The sequence below is a fragment of the Hyaena hyaena genome, unplaced genomic scaffold (assembly GCF_003009895.1).
Source record: "Hyaena hyaena isolate Hyena2069 unplaced genomic scaffold, ASM300989v1 scaffold_197, whole genome shotgun sequence".
NCBI lineage: Eukaryota > Metazoa > Chordata > Mammalia > Carnivora > Hyaenidae > Hyaena > Hyaena hyaena.
The window spans coordinates 1,196,735-1,218,423 of NW_024080830.1; the positions used below are offsets into that span (position 1 = coordinate 1,196,735).

The 21,689-nt window shown below is 51.3% G+C and overlaps 1 protein-coding gene and 1 long non-coding RNA gene across 2 annotated transcripts in view; one reads left to right on the forward strand and one right to left on the reverse strand.

Annotated features, from left to right (window-relative positions):
* LOC120238059 overlaps positions 1-8,940 on the forward strand; it is a 112,557-nt gene extending 103,617 nt beyond the window's left edge. Inside the window, exons 2-3 of the long non-coding RNA XR_005530133.1 lie at positions 6,328-7,293; positions 7,446-8,940. This is a non-coding gene — a long non-coding RNA (uncharacterized LOC120238059). The remainder of the gene's footprint in view (positions 1-6,327; positions 7,294-7,445) is intronic.
* Positions 1-21,689, reverse strand: part of ADARB2 (adenosine deaminase RNA specific B2 (inactive)) — a 385,931-nt gene that overhangs the window by 158,696 nt on the left and 205,546 nt on the right. The gene's annotated exons all lie outside the window — the stretch shown is intronic.

Consider the following 21,689-nt stretch of genomic DNA (forward strand, 5'->3'; position numbering starts at 1 on the left):
TAGATTTCAGAAATTGTTTCTGTAGGAGATGTAAAGGACTTGACCTTGCATGGGTACATCCTCCCCACATGTGTGTGTGCTTGTACGTCACAGGTAGCCTCGCTGTGCTTTACGCGTGCTTGTGGCCCTGTCTACCTGGCTGTAGGCGTGCAGACTTGTAGAGCACACGTACCATGCATTCGAATCCACTCTCCAGCAAGGACTTTCACAGACACACACGCGGCCACCAGTTGGTGAGCAACGCAAGTTAAACAGTGTTCTCTGTGCAGCACCGTGAGCTGGCCGCCTGATAACATAAAAGACGATGACCCAAAGAACATGTTGCAGTGTGTTTCTGGCTCCTGCCCTGGGCCACGTCTGCAAGCAGGGACCTGGATGACCTCAGTGTCCCCTGACGTGCCCTGCCTGAGCAGAGACGCAGACGTTCCGGTCACCCTGAGCCTGCTTGCCCGACAGGGGTGACCGTGTGGCCCTGGCTGGTCAGATATTTTCTCTCTTCTCTCCCTCGTTCTCGACTCTGCATCCTGCAGGACCCCCGCCTTGCGCCCCCCTCTGCCGTTCTCCGAGTAGACTGCCCGCTTCACGAGGGTGGAGACTCGCCTGCGGCCTGCCCCCTGCCCATGGCCGCTGGCCCTCTCCCCCCTCTGTGGACTAGGCAGTGCACAGGGAGGCCGGGCTCGCACACCTGGCCCCAGGTGAGCATCACCTCTGCACTCTGGCCACGGAACGTTTTCACACTTTTTAACAGCTCGAGGCAACCTATCCACTCTCCAATTCCCCTTGTCCCTGTCGCACATTTATTTGACCAACAAGCTCGGAGTTTGCAACCACTGATGAAGGCAATCAACCGAGTGTCCAGGGAGAAACAGGCCACTTGTTAGCTGAGTGGCTGAGGGCCGGTCATTTGATCTGCACAGTTTTAGTCCTATTTCCTCCATGGCCGACATGCGGTCTCAGACCTCTGGCACTCTGAGACCTTTTCTCCAACACTGGGCTTTTGTCCATCACTCTCCCCTCCCTTTGTTGTGTGCCGTCTTTAAAATACATAGCACCTGAGGTCAGAGACGGCTCTTTGGAGCCCGTCAGCCCCCCCATGTGTCCCCAGATTGTAGCACAATTTCAATGTCATGATGATGAATGACTCCAGCCATGGATTTTACTTCTAATTTTAAGTTTTAGTTTCCTACTGCCTAATTTATTTGTAGCCCACCTCGGAGGCTGCTCCGTACTAATGTCCTGAGGCATGGTTAGTGTGTAGTGCACATCAATCAAGGTCCTGCCCCGCTCCCGTCCAGGGTGCATTGCACACCACGTGTTAATTGTAAAATACTCCCCGAAGTGTTTTCTAGAGCCCAGTGGGAGAAAGACAGGGGACGCCAGGGAGTGGGACTCTGCTTTAAACTGAGGAGGCGTCTGCCGGGGAGCATGGGCTGTAAAGAGCAGGTGGGTTTCACATGGTTTCTTGCGCCTCAGCTCAGCCCACGGAAGACCCGGCCATGAAAACTCATGTGTACACACCTCCCATCAGTCATCGCCACAGCTAAGGCAATGAATGGCTCGTGCTCCGCAGGGACATTTTGTCATTATACTTTCTACTTGGGCTCAACAGCCGCCGGTTTTTCTGCTCACTTGATGGTACCAGCTGAATCACGCGCCTGAGTACAAGTGTCAGGTAGGCCAGATGCCAGCTTCTGGATGGTGCATTGGATACCTGCTTTCATTTGCTGGGGGGGGGGGCGGGCAGTAGGAACAGAAATATTTCTAGAAAATCTTTTTCCTCCAACAAGCTAAATTGTCTTGAAAAAAAAAGTATGTTGGGAAATCAGTATTCCTGTCTACTGTTTTCATTATTTTTCTTCATATGTCCTCCTTTTAACGTTCACTTTCTTTCTTTTTTTTTTTTAAATGTTTTATTTATTTCTAGGAGAGAGAGAGAGAGAGACAGCGTGAGCAGGGGAGGGTCAGAGAGAGAGGGAGTCACAGACTCTGAAACAGGCTCCAGGCTCTGAGCTGGCAGTCAGCACAGAGCCCGACGCGGGGCTCGAACCCACGAACCGCGAGATCATGACCTAAGCGAAAGTCGGACGCTTAACCGACTAAGCCACCCAGGCGCCCCTAACGTTCGCTTTCTAACATCTCAAAGAAAGAAGCATGTGTGTGCTTAGTCTTTCAAAACAGAGAGTAACTCCTCTAACAAAAGCTGTTACAGAAAATTCATGTTTTCCTCCAGTGGTTTTTGAGGCCAGTTTTCATGGTGATAATAGTGGCTAACAGTATTTTCCTGAGACTGTTTCCAGGTCACCTCCACGAACTCTCACTTCAGTCCTTCCTGTCAGGCTAGGAGGACTCCACTCATGCAAAGCCACACGGGAGGTAAAGCCAACCAGTTTTATTTATTTCCATGGAAATTTAAGTTGTACTTTTTCCCCCTGTGACAATCTCTTAATGGTGTCAAAATCAAAAGGGATTTTTAACATTTGTTGGACCATCGATGCCTTCAGTATTAAGGAAATTATGCAGATGGTCTCTTTAATTTTCAAGTTTGACATTGTAACAGCATTTTACTTTATTTTTTAAAATGTTTTTTATTTATTTCTGAAAGACAGACACACACAGCGTGAGCAGGGGAGGGTCAGAGAGAGGGAGACACAGAATCTGAAGCAGGCTCCAGGCTCTGAGCTGTCAGCAGAGCCTGACGCAGGGCTCGAACCCACAAATCGTGAAATCATGACCTGAGCCAAAGTTGCGCACTTAACCGACTGAGCCACCCAGGCACCCCAGTAACAGCATTTTAATCTCTGCTTGTTACACAGGAGTTGAGCTCAGAGAAATTAACTGTTGCTAATTCTGTGATTCTGCATTTTCTTTTTATGTTATGGAAACAACAAAGAATGTTCGATTTTGTATTGCAAGTTAACATGCTCAACATACTGGCCCCAATTAATGTCACAGAAACTACCAAAAAAGTCAGATAAATGGTGGGTTGACTTTTAAGCAAGCATACTAGCAAAATTCTCAAAATAGGCTCTTTCTATAGCTTTCTCATAACTATGAAGTAACTTCCCACGAAGCTAAGTTAAGCTAACGAGATTGAAATCATGTAATTGTATAATATCTGGATTACTGAGATTCTCTGGGTTAGCTTTTCCCCTTGCGGCCCTGACCCAGCAGGAGCCCTCCCCCCGCCTTTCTCCTATGAACCCTTCCTGGGCCAGCAGAGGACACTGGGGGCTTCTCTCCTGTGTGAGGAGGTTTCCTAACGTCTCAGCTGTGTGACCCGGGGGGCACCCTGACTCGACACCGCCCTGTGGGGCTCACGTGCTGGTATCAGGTTTCAGTCGAGATTTCAAGCTTCCTCTGTGTTAGCGTGGTCATGTCTCCATTTCAGACCTCAGGCTCCCACTGTGGGCCCGGGAGAGGCGGCCACTTGCTACCTGAGGCTGAGCTGAGAAACAGGACCAGAAGCAGAAAACCAGGCACTTCCACCCAGTGGCTTCTCTGTGGGCCCAGGTGACAACAGTGCCCGCGTTGGCTGGCCCCTCACTAGCCGGCTGAGAACATGCGTTTTCACGAAGGGCAGGAATCAGCAGCTGCGTCTGGAGAAAGCGCTCGCTACTCACGAGTGTAACAAAGAGGACTCTGACCTTGTCCACGGGCCCGAGAGACGCTCACGAGAACGCCCACGGGAGCCGGATGAACGGTGACAGACACGGACACGAGCACGGTGGGCCGACGGCGCTTCAAGCAGCGGGTGAGACAGAGGCGTCACAGCACCGCGGGGGGCAGCTCGCCATCACGCAGAGCCGCGGGCACATGACCCGGCCTGGGGACTTGTGTGGGACAGACACGCACCAGGACGCTGAGCACAAACGAGTTCCAGCTCCTTCTCCAGGGAACCACGGACCGAGTGGAAAACATGCCCCAGACCAAGGCCCGTCTCCACTTCTCAGGGGGGTGGGGGCAGCCAAAGCCCCTGCTCCGAACCTCTGCGGCCTCATTGCCATTACTGCCACCTTCCTGAGCACGCGACGTTCCCCTGTGTCCCATCCAGACCACGTCCCCGCTCCCACTCCCACACACGACGGCTCTGGCCGGAGGGACACACTTAGCAGCCAGTCCTGGGTTAGCCGGTTAGCGGCTCCGGCAGGATGGGGGGCGCGGCACACCGAGGCGGGACTCACGGGCCGGGCGGGCTGCGTTAGGAGCACGTGAGACGGAGGGAGCTAACCACGCTGGGCACAGCTGCCGTGGGCCGCCCGGCACTCGGGGCCGAGCAGGCCAGCACCTCACCGGCCTCCTGCTGGACACGACGGCATGCAGTCAAGCTGCGCGACACCCTGTCCTGTGGTCCGCGCTCCTGCGGCGACGCTCTGCGTCCCTGGACACCCCCGGGACTTGGGAGGACTGACGTCAGCGGCACATGGGGCCACACGCCCGGCTTTCGGGCCAGGGGAGGGGGAAGGGCGAAGGGACGGCATGCTCCGTGGATAGGATGGGAGTGTGACAGTGAGGCGTCCCCGCTCCCCCACTCTCTGGACAGAATTCCTTCTTCCTTGGGCCACTTGCTCCAACTCTCTGAGCCTGTGTGTCCCCATTCCTGGAACGTGAATGTTACTGTCACTTAATACTTCTACTCTTCTTGCGGGGGCGGTTGTTGGGGGATCAGGACAGGGCTCTGCATGTGGCCCGGTGTGGCGGCTGCTCGTCCTGGGCTTGCACGCGTGCTCACGGCCTCCCCCTTGCACGAATCTCCCCACTTCACTCCTGGGCAAAGGGGGCCAGAGCTGGGGGTGTGAAGGGGGCGCCCGGCAGGGGAGCAGAGTGCACGCACCTCTCTGCCCCTCGACAGCTGTGCTGCTTAGGGTAAGTCACTTGTACTCTCTGAGCAAGACTTTGTGCATTTGTTAAAAAACGTAATCATTTCTGACTCTCTTGCCATGTTCTCGTGAGGGTGGGACGTTAGTACACGCGTGGTTGGTACATAGCCTCTTCAGGCCGTGGCTCCTGGCGGGTCCTGGGAGCCTGGCTTCTCCTGTGTTCCTTTTCACAGCCTGGCGCTCCTCCCTGAGCACCTGACTTATGGCCGGGAGCACCGACTGTCTGTGTTCCATCCCATTCTTCTCAATTTAATTGTAGCAGTTGGTCTCTTGAAGCTTATGACTTCATTAAGGAAATATTTGAAAATTGATTGTTTAATCACTTAATTGTAAAACAGGAATGGAACTTCCTAGTTACTTAAAGCTGGTGGGTATAGTTGTAATTTTGTACGCCCAACTTAGGGCATCTTAACGGCGGGATTAAATTAGGTACGTTTGGGTGCACAGGTGAGTAGGATCCTTCTCCGAGCGCTGCGTGAAGATCTGAATAGCGCAGAGGACACGCTTTATATTAGAAGCTGAGACAGCATGGTTGCTCTGTCTCTACAAATACCTGAGATTATCCTGGAGAAAAAAAAATCAATTAACCTCTTAGAGTTTCAGTTCTCCCTTCCATAAAATAGGATTTTTGTACCTGTTTCCAGAAGGTGTTGTCAGCGTGAGATGATGTCCCCCCGAGGTCCACTCAGGCAACGACGTGACGGCCATCAGGTGTCAGGAGGAAGAGGTGTGGCTAGAGACGTGTGCTCAGACCGAACACCTGTGTCCTCCCAGGGGCTCTGCGTTGACGCCTACGCCCCAGGGTGGTGGTGTTGGGGGGCAGGGCCTCTGGGGCAGGGGGTGAGGTCATGAGGGTGGACCCTGCCTGATGGGACTAGTGTCCATATAAGAAGGCATGTTTGGTCTCTGCTGTCCCTGATGTGAGGACATGGCGGGAAGATGCCGTGCACCGACCAGGAAGAGGCTGTCACCGGACACGGGGTCTGCCGGAGGCCGGGCCTCAGACGTCCAGCCTCCAGAGCCGGGAGAAACGAAGGTCTCCTGTGTGCAGCGAGACGGGGTGTTACTGCGGCTGCCACGGCACAATGGCGCCGGGGGAGAACACCCAAAGCCAGCAGACAGCTGCTGCAGTTTTGACAGAGGAGAAATCACATGTAGTTTTAACTTGAAGGAAGAATTAAAAACTTCCGGGCTGAACATGCAGGCTAAAAGTACTCTTCAGTCGTCCAGGGGAGAGGTATTCAGACGCTTTGTGGTGTTTGATACACAAGCATAGATGTGTGAATTGAACACGCGAGCCGTGCTGGGAAACACACATGGGCACGCGAGCCATGTTGGGGAACACGCGTGGGCACGCGAGCCGTGTGGGGGAACACGTGTGACAACAGGTGTGAAGAGGAGAAGGAAGAGCAGCTGCAGGTTGACATGTGCATCCTCTCTGCCTCCATAGGACACATGTGAAGGTGACACGTGGTCCGGCTCCTTCCGGGACTACAGGCAGTATGACGGCCCAGAAATGAGCCGCTTTCTGAGGTGACTGGAGGGAGGGAGAGAGCCCGGGTGTCTGTCGGAGTGGGGACAAGTGTGGAGGACACGGCACAGGGACTGTTCACAAACCCTCTGTGGAACCAGGGGCAGAAGTGTCATCAGTGTGAATTTTGGATGAGTCCGGAGGCCCCGAAAGGCACTGAGGGAAAGCTTTGCTCAGACCAGCCGTGGCCTCCGTTCTGTGGCTGCATAGGGTACAGCCTTCCCCTTAAGAAGCTGGACGTGGACACAGGAGCCTGGCAAGCCCACGTTCCTGGTTTCCATCTGCAGGGACGACGGGCGTTAACATCAGCAGCTGTGGCCCCTGCGACCGTGGGGGGCGCTGTGGAAACCTTCCTGAGAAACCACTGAGGAGAAGCGTGTGTCTTAGGAAAACCGTGGAAGAGGCTGGTGGACGTGCCCATGACCTTGGTGATGGTGACAGTTCCATGTATGCATGTGTCAAAGTGCACCTACCATGTGCTGCTTCCTGTATGTCGACCTCCCCTGGGCTGTGGGACACTCACACACGCATTTGCATGATGAGATGTCACACTGCTTGCACTCGAATGGCTGAAGAACCAGGGTGTGGACGAGGAGCGGGTCAATGGCCGCTTCTTCAGAGCCGCGTGGAGCAAACGTGGTCTGCCCCCAAGCTCCCATTTTAATCGCTGTGGCCTGGGCAGGGGGGGTTCTGTTTTCCTTCTCCTTACACCTTCCAAGGTAATTCCAACACGCAGCCAGGATTGAGAACTGCTGCTTGCGACCTCAGGATCTAGACTTGCTGGGCTAACGTGACAGCAGGGTCTATACCACTGGCTGCCTCTACTCCCCCCTCCCTGGGTCAGCAGGGTCTACACCACTGGCTGCTTCCACCCTCCAACCCCAGGTCGGCAAAGTCTACAGGGCTGGCCGCTCCTACTCCCCGGGTGACTAGGGTCTACACCGCTGGCCGCTTCTACCCCTCAGAAAACCATTCCCTCCCATGAGTAGTACTTGCTTCTTCCCCTCCTGCTCTGACTACTGTTTTGATCCACTTAGAATCGCGTTCACCCAACAGTGATGCAGTCTGTGGCTGGGACGGAGTCACCCAAACCGTGTTGGATTTGTTCCTTCGCTCCAGAGATGGGCCCCCACACCTGAGACTCAGCTTCCCCATGACACACACAGTGCAGTGGCCCGCTGACACGCTCTCGCAGACACAAAGCCCCTGAGGACAGTGCTGGGCGTTTGCAACTTGCTTGGAAATATCAGCTGCCCAAGTGACTAAGGTATTAATATTAATAAGAGCAGGTTTGCCGAAGACGTCATTGTTTTCAGGACACAAGCCAGAAAGGAAATGGGAGACTGTAACTGTAGAGTTCAGGCTCAGAGAGGTTCCGCACACGGCCAGGACAGAGGCGGCGGAGAAACCAGCCGCCACAGAGAGCCGCGGTGGGTCTCACGGAGAGCGCGCCAAGGGACTCGGAGGACGGAGCACCATCGCCTCGGGGCAGTGGACGTGACCGGTGAACACGGGCGTAAATGAGTCAGAGGGCTTGTCAGCAGGAGTGAAATACGGAATAACAAGAGAACAAGCTGATAAGAGGAACGTAACTCCGAGCACTGAGCATACGAACAAATGCAAATGTTATTAAATGTTGGCTTTCAACGAAATGAGGAAGTTTGAATGGTCTGCCCCATAATTGCCTTTTTGTGACAAAGCCCATGAGAACCCACGCGGGAAGATAGGTGTAAAATGAAGGTGTTACGGAAGGGCAGGGCCTGGCTGGTGCCACAGGGCCCACTTGCTCGTGGTGCCCCCCTGCCCCTCTCCCCGGGCGGGGCGCCGCCGGGTCCTGGGGCTGTCAGGCCACATGGTGCTGCAGAGGTCATCTTCCACCCAAATATTTGGAAAGTGTCTTTTAAGCGACTTAACCCATTACAGAATTTAAAGCCCGTATGTGTCTAATAAAATTCAAATGGACAGGTCACACTGTCTGGGAGCACCCCAGCTCTGGGGAGTGAATGGAGGAACTTCTGTCTTTAACCCAGTGGCATTCGGGTTATTTTGATCATTATTTTGTTGAGATGGGGGACCACAACTCAAACCGGCCCTACCTCTAAGACCCCCAGCACGGGAAGGCTTATGGTTTAACTCATTTCCTATCAGCAAGATACAGCAGTGTTTATGCTATCGGGGAATCCTCAGTAGCAGCTGATGACGATAATGGTTTTCTTAGCAAGGAGGACAGACAATAGCAGGAACTAGGCATCGAACCGTGGAGTTCACCAAACAGACTTGTGCTTCACTTTCCTGTTGGAAGACTCTAGAGCCTTTCCTTAGAGGTCTGGAGACCGAGGTGAACACAGGACTGTAATCGGCCCGGTGACGGCGTCCTGGTCAGCGTGCCGACCCTGTGTAGGGCAGTTAGGCTCCTGCCCAGGTGAGCTCTGGGCACAGCGTGGGCAATCATTAGCTTCGTGGGGAAGTTACGCGCTTCATTTAAGAACAAATGAACAACAGAAAGAAAAGCAATAAAAAGCAAACAGGAGAGGAAGGCTGTGCACCCCCCCCACCCCCGTACCAATAAAGGGCACCTCAGGAAAGCATGCACCTCGCTCTCGTGCACTTGGGCTGGGGGGTGGGTGGAGGGGCCGCTCACACAGTGCCATCTGCCGGGCTCTTATAAGAGGAAGACGGGTCACAGCCCGGGGGGCGCCGTGCTCCCTCAGCTCCCCAGCTGCTGACCCCCCAGGGGCCCCTGCTCAGCCTGTCCATCCCTGCCCTTACTGGTTCCCTGGACCTTCCTCGCCCTGCCCATGACCATGTGTCACACAGACGCACCCCTGCAAGATGCCCTAGAGTAGGTGTCTGTCCCTCAAACCCGAGCCAGGGCTGCGTGCTTTCTGCCCTGGATAGCGGCTCCTTCTGTGATCTCTTTATCAGACTGGAGAAGACAAACCTGTGTCACCTGAAGTGACCCCCTTTCCTTTGTTTCCCAGGACAGTTTGCATCAAATATTATCAGTGGCTGTCACGTTCCCACAGCTGCCTAATTCTCTGCCATCATTTCACTTCCTTTGACCAGTGTCCCTTATGCTTTCATTTTTCATACTTGGATCCTGTGCCCCTTTAGATATTGATACCCTTCCCTATTATCCAGCTACCTTCTCCACCGTGCTTAAGTACATTCAATTTATCCTTAAAGTAAAACAACTTTTTTTAAGTCATATTATCCACTGATCTTATCGATTTTCTCCCATTCCTATCCCAAACCTCTCCCGTGACCTCTGTTTCTTCTCATTTAACTCTTTCACGATGCTCTACAGCAGCGGATCAAACGGCTTTATGAAGGGTTTCTTTTTATGAAGGGTTTTTCAGAGCAGAAATCAGATTTTTTTCCCAAGAGAATTCCCAAAGGAGAAGCCTAACAGAGCCTACATAAAATTAGGTCCTTGTTAGCAGAAATTAAAGGTATTATGTAGAAAGAGGGGACTTCTTAGTGACCTAGCCCTGGGTGCTTTGTGCAAAGTGGCTTCCGCAAGATTGAAATATAGTCAGTATCTCCAGGTCCAATTTCATTTCTATTAGGCACTCAGTAGCTAAATTAAGAACTTTACGGATACCTAATTTAGATAAACCCTTAACTATTAACCTCCAATAATGTCATCATTTTACCGAGTAGAAAAGAAAACATCTGGGTGAGTTCAATTAGCCAAGGGCGTGGGTACGGAGGCCTCTGCATTCTAATTGCGTCTCAGTGACCTTGATGGACGACTTCAGCCAGGAAGGAGGGCTCACAGGCATAATGGCCGCTGTGGCTGTGGTCGGGGCTCTGCCTCTCTGCAAATGGCTTCCGCGGGGTGTCTGTCACAAGACACAGCTGAGGAGCCTGAGGGAGGCATTCTTCATGCACAGCTTTGGGACTCAGTTGTAAGCCCCCTTCCCATTTTGGCCTTAAACATTGGGGACAGATTATCTCCTTTTTCTCAGTTGTCGTCCCCTACAGAAAAGGCTTTCATAATCTGAAAAATTATTAAGGTTCCTTCCACCTTGCTTCTTGTCTAAGTGATGCCGTTTCTTTTAGTAGTTGTGGTTGCACTTTGGCGAACCACAGGACATGGCATATTCAGTCTCTGCCTCCAGTGCTCACGCCTCTGGTACTTATTAGATACCAGTGGGCTACTTCTCAGAACACACCTCACATACCCGTCGATCACCTCCCCACCCCAGCTCCTTGACCTAGTTTTTGACTATGCTTTTGTTGGGTACATCTGGCTCTCCACCATTTGAATTTGACCGTAAAGGGGACTGAACAAGAACGGACTGTCCTGGGTGCCTGGGTGGCTCAGTTGGTTGAACATCTGACTTTTGACTTCACTCAGGTCATGATCCCAGGGTCATGAGATCGAGCCCCAAGTCTGGCTGCTCACTGAGTGTGGAGCCTGCTTGAGATTCTCTCTCTCCCTCTGCCCCCTCGCTCCTGCTCTCTCTCTCAGAAAAAAACCCCAAAAACCAAGAGGACCGTCTTAATTATTTTTCCCCAAAGCAAGTTCCAAGAGAAGGGCCTGAGTACAGGGAAATATTTTCTGGATGTGGGACCAGGAGGCCCTGGCCTGGATGGGGTGATGGGCAGGGGGATGCAGAAGAGACGAGCCTGTCCCCTGCCGGCCCCTGGGGCTCACCGCGCTCTGAGCCCTGAAAGATGGCACAGAACCCATGTGTGGTTCCTCCCCAGAGACCGAGAAGTGGGGTGGCTGTCTGCCAGCCCAGCCGTCGCTGGCTGAGGGCCGCCGCTGGAGGTGGGGGTCGTGCGCTCCCTGATTCTCTAGGCTGGTCTGCACGAAGTCGCCACATAAATTCACACAGACTCAAACTTCATACGGAAGGAGGGAAAAGGTGGGACTGATTGTGTCTGTTCCGTGCTCATGAGATTGTTCAGGCAAAGAAGAAAAACTAAAAAGATTTGTGTTCAAATAAAATTGGAGAATGACCATCTTTCCATCTTTTGAGAGTCTTGGCATTTTCTTCTTTCTTTTTTGATTTTTAAACATTTATTTATTTTGAGCGAGAGAGCATGTGTGCATGAGCAGGAGAGGGAGAGAGAGGATCTCAAGGAGGTTCCCGACTGTCAGTGCAGAGCCCAAGGTGGGGCTCGATCCCATGAACCATGAGATCATGACCTGAACTAAAACCAAGAGTTGGACGCTTAACCGACCGAGCCACCCAGGTGCCCCTCAAAAGTCTCTTATTAAAGGCTCTGAGAGGTCGTGTACTGAAGAAAAATAAAGCTGACCTACTAGACTCCCTTTTTCCTGACAGTTCATGATACAACACTTTCTCCTCCCAGGTAACCTGCTCATATTATGTAAAAAGCTTCATGAAATGATAAACCAGTGACAGCACAGGCGGCCCCCAGCCCTTCTAGGTGAAAGGTGGCCGAGGACCTGTGAGACGGAACACATTTGGAATGTTCATCCCCTTGCGACGGAGAAGGACTAGTGTGGGCTTTGCTCAGCGGTGGGCACTGCTGTCCTGAACTCCACGGCTCACGAGGCCACATGAGGCTCACAGTCTGCGGCAGAAATGCCGTGGACTCCTAGGTCCCCCCATGGGCTGGGATCGGCTCCCGGGCCCGGAGGGGATGTGCATGCACAGGGGCAGGAGCTGCAGCCGTGGATGAAGGGCCCAGCGGGACACGTTGCGGAATCCGGGCTCTCCTCGTTCTGGGGGACTGACTGAGGGGGGCGGGGAAGGGGGGCATTTTGCTCAGAGACTTGGGGAGGAGGCCGGCTCTGGAAAAGGTTCCGGACGAGCTCAGCTGTGAGAGGGCAGACACATGAGAATGGAGATGGACTGAACGTGGGGCTGCAGGCGACAAGAGAGCTCAGGTCCGGGCTCCCCTGCTGAGTGCCGACCCCCCCCCCCCCGGCCCGGCCCCAGCTGTTGGGGGCAGGGGCCCGGCCCGTGGGCAGATGAGCCTTCGAAGTCAGAGGCTCTGCCTCCACCAGATGACACTTTGCCCTGATCGGGGACGGTGACTTTGTGCAGCAGACCCTGGCGGTGGGACGACTCAGCACACCCGAGGGGACGACAGGTGTGGACGTGCTGGTCCACTGTGCACACAGGACGGACCCGAGTCCTCGGTCCACAGGACTCTCACCTGTGCCCCTCATGTGGCTGATGCAGGGCCGAAGCCTGCCTTTCTCTCTCTCCGTGCCCTTCTAGTTTTTGCCTCAGCCCAAAGACTTTCTAAGACGTGAAAGCTGATGTTGGCCCACTTCAGAGGCACCAGAGGGTTTGCTGGCGCCCCCCCGCCTCCCCCAGAGTACTTGACCCAGCGGGTCTGGGGGGGGGAGCTGAGAATCTGCCTTCCTACCCGTCCACGTGATGCTGCCGCAGCCTTCAGGACCACACTTTGCGAGGTGCTGTGCTGTGCTCTCGGCCCCTCCCTCGGGGGGGGGGCATGTCCGCATGAGGGTGGGCCACACAGCTCTGGGACGCTGATACCCACGGAAATACCGGGTAAGCTACAGTGGACCGGGTACAGACTACCAGGGGCCACGGCAGCAGGCAGACGGCGGCAGGAACGTCTGTGGTGTCGCTGCGCACTCTTGTCCTGCCCTCTGCGCAGCGCGGCCTGGGGTGCGGACGGAAGAGGCCACCCCAGTCCCCGTTCCTCCTCCGGACACAGGACAGGAGCGGAGCTTCTCTGCACACTCTGGCTTGTTGGGGGGCTCCCTCGGGATGGGATTCTGTCTCACCTGAACTATAACACCTGCTGGCCAATAATTCTGCGCCTGGAAAAAGTGTCCTTTAAAAATCAGTGAGAAATTAAGGCATTGCCAGAGGAGCAAAGGCTGACAGTGTTCTTTACTGATGGAGCTGCTCTGCAATGAATGCTAGAAGGGTCCTTCAGGTCGGGGTGGCAGATGCTGGGCAGCCATTTAAAGCCACATGAAAATACAGCGTCCTCCTGAAGATGAACACATGGACAGGCATAAACCTCAGCGTTCCGTACGTTGGGTACATCATCTGTGTACAGGGTTTGGTACACTGCAGTGGGTACACAACACGCAGAGATGTGATCTGGGACATTGGTCACGCGAATGGCAGAGCTACACGGGGGCGAGGGGAATTATCGTATGCCGTTGAGCTAATGATTGTCAGTTTAAAATAGGCTGTTATGAGGAGACAGTTTAGGTGATTCCCATGGCAACCACAAAGGAAGTATCTGTAAAACATACACAAAAGGAAGGAGAAGGGAATCCAAACTTGTCATTATCAAAAATCAACTGAACCGAAAGGAATGGAGGTAGGAAGTGACGAACAAAAAAACCTATAAGCCATACAGAGAGCAAAAAGTAAAATGTCAGAAATATGTCCCTTCCTATTAGCACTTACTTTAAATGTAAGTGGATTAAACTCTCCAGTCAAAAGACAGATTGGCAGAATGTGTTAAAAAAAAAAATAGGGTCCAACTGTCTACTGCATCTACAAGAGACTCACTTTAAATGTAAGGACACAGGTAAGCTGAAAACACAGGGCTGAGAAAGGTATTCAATGCCAGTATTATCAAAAGGGAGGCTATGCTAATACCAGACCAAATAGACTTTAAGTAAAAGATTGTTATTTTAAAAAATTGTTGTAAGAGACAAGAACATTATATAATGACAAAAAGGTCAATATAACAATTATAAACATACATGCATTAAACCTCAGAGCTCCTAAATCTATGAGGCAAATGTTGACAGAATTGAAGGGAGCAACAGACAGCATTGCAATAATAATAATAAAGGGGCCTCCGCTATGCCGCTTTAGACCGGAGAGAACAATCAGAACATCAGGAAGGAAACAGAGGACTCGAGACTCGAACAGCACCCTTAACCAATGGGACCTAACAGAGCCCCCTACCCAACAACAGCAAAGCACACATTTTTCTCAAGTACAGATGGAATGTTTCTGGGATGAACCATATGATAGACCACAAAGCAAGCGTTATTAAATTTTTAAAAAAGTGGAAATCCTGCAAAGTGTCTTTTTTTTTATCACAATGTTTTGAAACTAGAAGTAAGCAGAAGATTGAGACTGGAAAATCCATAAATAGGTGGAAATTAAACAACATACTCTAAAATAACTAATGGGCCAAAGAGGGAAATCACAAGGGAAATTAGAAATTATTTTGAGGCAAATGAAAATAAAAACACAACATACCAGAACATATGGGAAGCTGAGAAGGCACTGCTAAGGGGGAAATTTGTAGCTGTCAACATGTACATTAAAAAAGAAGATAGATCTCAAATCAACACTCCAGCTTTATAGCTTAAGGAACAGAAAAATAACAAACTAGACTCAAAGGTAGAAAAAAGGAAGTAATAAAGATTGGATCAGAGATGATTTTCCCACGTAGAAAATCTTAATGATTCCATACACACTCAAAAACCCATTTGAACTAAAAACGAATTCAGCCGAGTTGCAGGACACAAAACCAACACTCCAAAATCAGCTGCATTTCTATAAACAAACAAAGAGCAATCTGAAAAGGATATCAAGCAAACAATTCAAGTTACAGTAGAAGCTGACAGGATAGAAGACCTAGGAATAGACTTAAACCAAGGAGACAAAGACTCATACAGTGAAAACTACAAAATGTCGCTGAAAGGAATTAAAGATGCAGTAAAGGGAAAGGCATCCCATGTTCGTGGATTGGTGAATGTTAATACTAAGAAAGGTACTTGGGAGATGGAAAGCATCGCTATCAAAATCCTGGTGACATTCTTTTTTGCAAAATGAGAAAAATCCATCCTAAAATTGTTACAGAATCTCAGGGCACTCTGTAGATCCCAAACAATCTTGAGAAAGAAGAAAGGTGGTTGTATCACACTTACGGACTTCAAAACTTACTACAAAGCTACAGTAATCAAAACAGTGCTGTCCTGGCATAAAGACAGACATGTAGACCCATGGAATAGAACAGGTAGCCCAGATAGAAGCCCTCGCATATACGGTCAAATTACTTTTCAGAAGTTGTCAAGACTATTCAGTGGGGAAAGGACTGTCTTTTCAACAAGTGCTTCTGGGAAAACAGTATGCACAGACAACAGAATTAAGTTAAAACCTAGCCTAATTCCATATACAAAAAGTAATCCAAAATGGATCAATGACCGAAATGCAAGAGACAAAACTGTTCTATTCTTGGAAGAAAGCATGAGAGCTTCACGATGTTGGAATTGGCAACGGTTTCTTGGGTATGGTTCCCGAAGCACAGGAAACAAACAAAATAGACTGAACTTAACCAAAATTAAAATATTTGGTTCATCAAAAAACACAGAATGAGAAGGCAGCCTCCAGAATGGGAGAAAATTCCTGCAAATCATAAACCCTAGTAGGGATTAATATTCAGACTCTTTGGAGAAGTCCTACAATTGCACACCAAACCAAACCATAAACAAAGAAAACCACACAAACTCCAAAGAAACAAAAAGCCAAAGAGCCTGATTTAAAAATGAGCAGAGGACTTGAACAGACATATTCCAAATAAGATCTACGAATGGCCAACAAGCATACAGAAAGGTGTTCAACATGACTGATCACTAGGGAAATGCAAATCAAAACTACCGTGAGATTCCACCACCTGCCCAGTAAGGGGGCAACTACTGAAAAAAGAAGAGAAGTGTTGGTGAGGATGTGGGACAGCTGGAACGCCGAGGGGCGCTCTTGGCAGGCATGTACAACGGTACGAATGTGACGGAAGGTGGTATGGCGGTTCCTCAAAACGCTGAAGCACAGAAGCGCCGTACGACCTGGCACCTGCCCCTCTGGTTCTGGGCTCAACAGCACCGACAGCAAGGACTCAAATAAATATCTTCATACACGTGTTCACAGCAGCCTTATTTACAATAGCCGAGAGTTGGAAGAAAACATAACGTCTGTTAGCAGATAAATAGAGGAACAAAATGTGGTCCAGACAAACAACAGAAGACGAAGATTCAGACGGTCCCTGTAACACGCATGGCCCTTGAGAGCATTAAGCTCGGTGAATAAAGTCTGTCACTAAAGGGCAAAAGCTGTATGCTGCCACTTACATGGGATACTTCGGCTGGTGACACTCATAGGGACGGTAAGAATGATGGCAGCTGGGGCCGAGTATTTCATGGTGACAGAGCTCCGGTTTGGGAAGATGGGGAAGTTCTGGAGGTGGATGGTGGGGATGGGTGTACAACACGAATGTACTTAATGCCACCGAACTGTGTGCTTAAAGATGGTCAAGATGGTAAACACTACGCTATGGGAGTTTTACCACAATTAAAAGAAAAAAAAAAGGAGAAGATGCTTGTAAGGCTAAGCTTTAAGAGCAATGCCTTCTTGTCTTCTCATCGCCTACAGGGATCCAGACGGTCCCATGTTGCTGGTTTTGTTTTGATACCAATCTGAGACAGAGGGAGTTCTAAGTGAGCTCGCTCACACCGTGGAGCTCTGCTTACAAACTCCGTACTGGAACCCCATCCTCAAGGGCTTTCCCGCCTCCATGGAGAGAGTGAGCACATTGACAGTGAACTCTGTGATTTTCACCGGCACAGTGTATCTGCAAGCAGACTCTACGTCCGCCTGCGTGTCCCACGCCATGGCAGATGTTGGCGGCCAGCCGCGGGTGAGAAGACGGCTGGTTTGTGCAGAGCAGATGCCCCCCCCCCCCCGCCAGATGCATATGCAGTGCCACCTGGAAGATGTTTCATCCTTTGATGTGTACTTTACAAACCGTCACTCTCCGAATTTAAAATGTTAATTTATAATGATCATGATGAGCAAAATAATCACAAAATATGAATTTACTGACATAGGGTGCCAGGTAATTCAGACTGTGACAATATTGAATGACTTGTGTATCTATAGTTTAGGCGGCTGGATCTGAGTCAACAACAACAACAAAAAAAGCCTTTAAAAAAGGAAAATCAGCAATGATTGAATAACAACACATAGATAAACGCAATTAGACAACCTTTTATGGAAAGTTACTCTCTGGTCAGCTCGCGCTATGTTTGGGGTATTGCCTTTTTGTTCTCATTAAAACAATATGTCAGGTCCATTTTTAAAAAAAATAGTATCAGAAAAGCTTTCTTACTGGGATTGTTAATGGTTTTTAAAATTAACATTCTTACTGCTATTTTTAGGTAACTGACTTGTGATGGCCAATTTCTGAATTTCTTAATGGGTTCAAACTCATTTCTAATTCATCCAACTATACACTTTTTTGTGATAGAGTTTACCAAAAGAAAGCACTTTATGCACATAGAAACGACTCCTTCTCAACCACAAGCACACAAACATGTTTACAGGAACACAAGTGAAATAACATGTAGTCTTAAGCTCTGTCTAGAGCTGGTGTTGTGTAAGGGTTCTCACAGTTCACAGCTAGTCAGCTCGTTCCTAAATGAGTGGTTGCAAAGTTTCATTCATCGTAGGGAGTTCTGAGTAAATACTCTGGTTATAGTTACCAGTAGGCCCTTTCCAGGCAAATTAACAGCCCAGCTGACCTAAACATATAATTCCATCGTAAGTGAATATTTCAAATCAGTGAAGCACACCCTTGGGAACTGCTGGAGGGAGAGCTCAGAGAATGTTCTAGATCAACTCTACAACTGAGAACAGAAGCCGGTCTAAGTCCTGGTCCCTATACTAAGTAATATTGGGACCAACCCAAACTGACTTTGCTGCTTCTCCAGGAAATACCTGGTCCTGAAAGAAAAGCCCGATGACCCACGAAACAGCTTACTCTCTTTACTCTGGCTACTTGTGGGACCCGTTTCTGGAACGCCGCCTTACAGGCGATAACCTGTCACGTCAGGAACCCTGCTGCACCCGACTGGCTCCCTGCCTGTAGGGCCCACTGTTCTGGTGCCTTGGGGACGGGGCCAAGGCTCCGTGAAGGGACATCATTCCCTGAGGCAGCACGTCTCACAAGCTTAGCTCTGGGCATCCAAGGTTGTCCCACAGGCCTTTCTGAGAGCCGACCCTGGACGCTGTTAGTAAGGTGACTTCCAGGCACGGCCCATGGTATGAAAGATCACTGGTTGCGCCTTCCCGCTGCCCCCTTCCCTCACCAGGTGCCCATGTAACGTTTTGGGTAAAACGAACACTGTTTCCCCAGGAAAAACGGGGCCATCTGAGTGCCTGAGAAGGATCAGTTCCTTTTCTTCAAAAGACTTGTGGCCCATGAGCTCCCAGGATGTTATCACCCCAAACTGTACATTTCTCTTGAATAAAATAAAACCAAGGAAATCTTCAGAGAATAATTTCCTGGCAACTGAAATACAAAATAAATTTAGAAAGGCGTCAGACTCCGCTCTGCCACGGAAGGTTGAAGGCCAGGAGGACCGCGGGGAGGGGTGGGGGCTGCTGTTTATGCGGCTCCGTAAACCTGGTACTGAGAGCTTCGGCCCGACGGGGGCTGAGCCGCAGGTCACCGCAGGCCCTCGGTCCTGACACTGCCCTTCCCGCGGGGGTGGGACACACGCCTCATTAGCCCGCACACAGTGGCAGCTCGCAGCCCTGTGGGGGTCTCGGTCACGCTGCTAACACGCACATACACATCCGAGTCTCTAGGAAGAATGGCCTATCTCTACATTTAAATTTCTACATTTACTGTACTGCCCCCCGCAAAGCGAGCTCTCCGCCCCAGCGTGGGGTGGCTGTGAGTCTTCCGGCAGCAGCCGGTCCGGCTGCAAAGCAAGGCTCTGGAGCCTCGCACAGTCCCTTTCTCTCCCCTGATCTAACGACTCGTCTATGAAATTCAGCTTCTCTGCATGCTGGTGTCAACGGAGTGCACACTTTTATGGAAGCCACAGAGAGAGAAGGCCTAGGAGCCAGCGCTCAGCTCAGGAGCTGATGGTGGTGTTTCCCAGCCAGTCCCCAAGAGAAGGTCCCTTTTCCTTCTGTGCTCGACGGCCATCGTCCTCACCGTGGTGCTCCCGGTGCTGAGACCCCTGCGTGTCACTGTGCCTGTGGGACTTCCCCTCTCTAGGGCCAGGGGCGCCCCTCGCGCGTGGCCCGATGTTTCTCCACGGCGTGGCATGAACTGCTGGGCCCCACATTCCTAGGCTGGCACCTCAGAGTGTATTTGGAGACCAGGGTTTTAAAAGGTGTGCTTGGTGTCCTTAGGAGGAGAGGTTTGGCCCCACGGACACACGGGATGGGCACCCCGAGGGACGAGTCCTCGACGGGCCCGTGGGGAGGCAGCCCAGGGGACAGGCCTCGGGAGAAACCGACCCCGGGGCCCCTTGGGTTTGGAGCAGCCTCCAGACGGGGACACAGTGAGTCCCACTGTGGAAGCCCCAGCCAGTGGTGTTCACTGTGGCAGACCGGAGGAGGACATGCCGGCAGTGGGAGAGGCCCACGGAAGAGACCGTTTTGTGTGCGATGTACTCACGGCTTTTATGGCCAAATTTAAATGCTAATTTGAACCTTACATATTCTGTTGTTTTTGACTATCTTTAGTGAGACAGAGAAGAGTGGTTATTTTCGGCTCAACGGAATGAACTCCTTCAAAGCCAGAAGTGGCCACGAGCTGTGGACGGGGACACGAGGAAACCACGGCAGCAGCCATCCTACATCTCACTCCGCAACAAGGTGTTAGATCCGTGACATCACGAAATGTGCCTTCAAACCAAATTACTACAGAGCTGCTCACTATGGTCCTAGCGTTCGGTGCCGTCTTCCATCTCCCACGTCCCATCCCGTTGTCTTTAAAGGTACACGTGTACCTGTCAGGTTCACGGTCCGATGCTGGTCCAGGAAATATGGCCGCGGTAATTACAGTTCTTCCTGGGCTGAGGAAATGAGAACCAGTCCATAATCCTCTTATCACAGAGCCGGAGGATTTATTCCTCAGCAAAGGAGAGCGGGGAAATTTCAAGGGCAATTTATCTAATTCTTTCCCAGCATATAATTTTTAAAAAGGAAATTTGCCCCGATGAGGAAATGTATGTTTTTAAGGGTGATTCTTTAAAGATACTGATCTCTTGCACGTTCCATGGCCTCTGATAGACTTTAAATAATTGTCCCAATTAGGCTACAAGGTGAATTTCTAAATCTTTCCTTGAACAGGCACAGCTGATTTTTAAATTGTTCTAATTATTTGGCCATCGGTTTTCTGTTTTCCAAAGCAGAACTATTAAGGCTTTCTTTTAGCTTCCTGCCCCACACGCCTCCCTTCCACATTTCCTTACAGCACCCCCTGGCCTGTGACCCCCCAAACCTATACCCCTCTGGCCTTAGCCTCCCACGCCGCGTCCCCCAAGACTGCTCCCCCTGGCCTGTGGCCTCCCCGAGCCCACACCCCAGGGCCACCCCCCAGCTGCCAGGGCTCACCTGTACCCTTCTCTTGTGGCTGAGCTGGCTTGACCGCCAAAACACCACACACACTAACTGCAGGGAAAACGTCCCGAGGGCGGCCCTGCTGGCCGGGACACAGACCCGGGCTTACGCGGGCCCTGGTGCACTCGGCGCACAGAGTCCCGCATTCTGTGAAAGCACAGGGACAACCTTCCATCTGGGTGGCCTGGCGCCCCCATCACTTCCCGAAGGAAGTGACACCCTTCCCTGCACAGGCTGGAGCGTGAGCCCCAAGCGCGCCCTGTCAGGACGGCGGTGAAGAGGCCGGGCTTGGCCACGGGAGGGAGGTGAGCGGATGGGTGGGGGCGGGAACGACCGCGCAGGGCTGGCGGGAATGCCTCTGGACCGATGCAACTACTTTATATTTTGAAGGTGCTTTTAAAGCTGTTCTGCTGTCAAAACTCATAGGTCTGTGCACTAAAAGAGGCAGTTTTACTGTGTGTTCCTTATTCCTCAGTCAGTCCAAGATTTTCTAAGAAACAGGCTGGGCAGGGGCGCCTGGGTGGCTCAGTCGGTTAAGTCTCTGACTTCGGCTCAGATCGTGATCTTGCAGTTTGTGGGTTCGAGCCCCGCGTCGGGTTTTGTGCTGACAGCTGAGGGCCTGGAGCCTGCTTTGGATTCTGGGTCTCCCTCTCTCTCTGCCCCTCCCCTGCTCATGCAGTCTCTCTCTATCTCTCTCTCAGAAATAAAGCATTAAGAAAGAAAGAGAGGGAGAGAGAGAGAGAAAGAAACAGGCCAGGGCAGAGGAAGCAGCGTGCTTCTCTTAGTTTGAAAGGATCAAAAACATCCCTGAAACGCCCCATCCCCGCTTGCTGCTTCTGGATGAGGGGTTTTCTGTCCTTGGTGTTAAACATTCGATGATCTCTCCACCCCTTGGGAGACTGGCATCCACTGCTCAACTGGAAGGCCCCG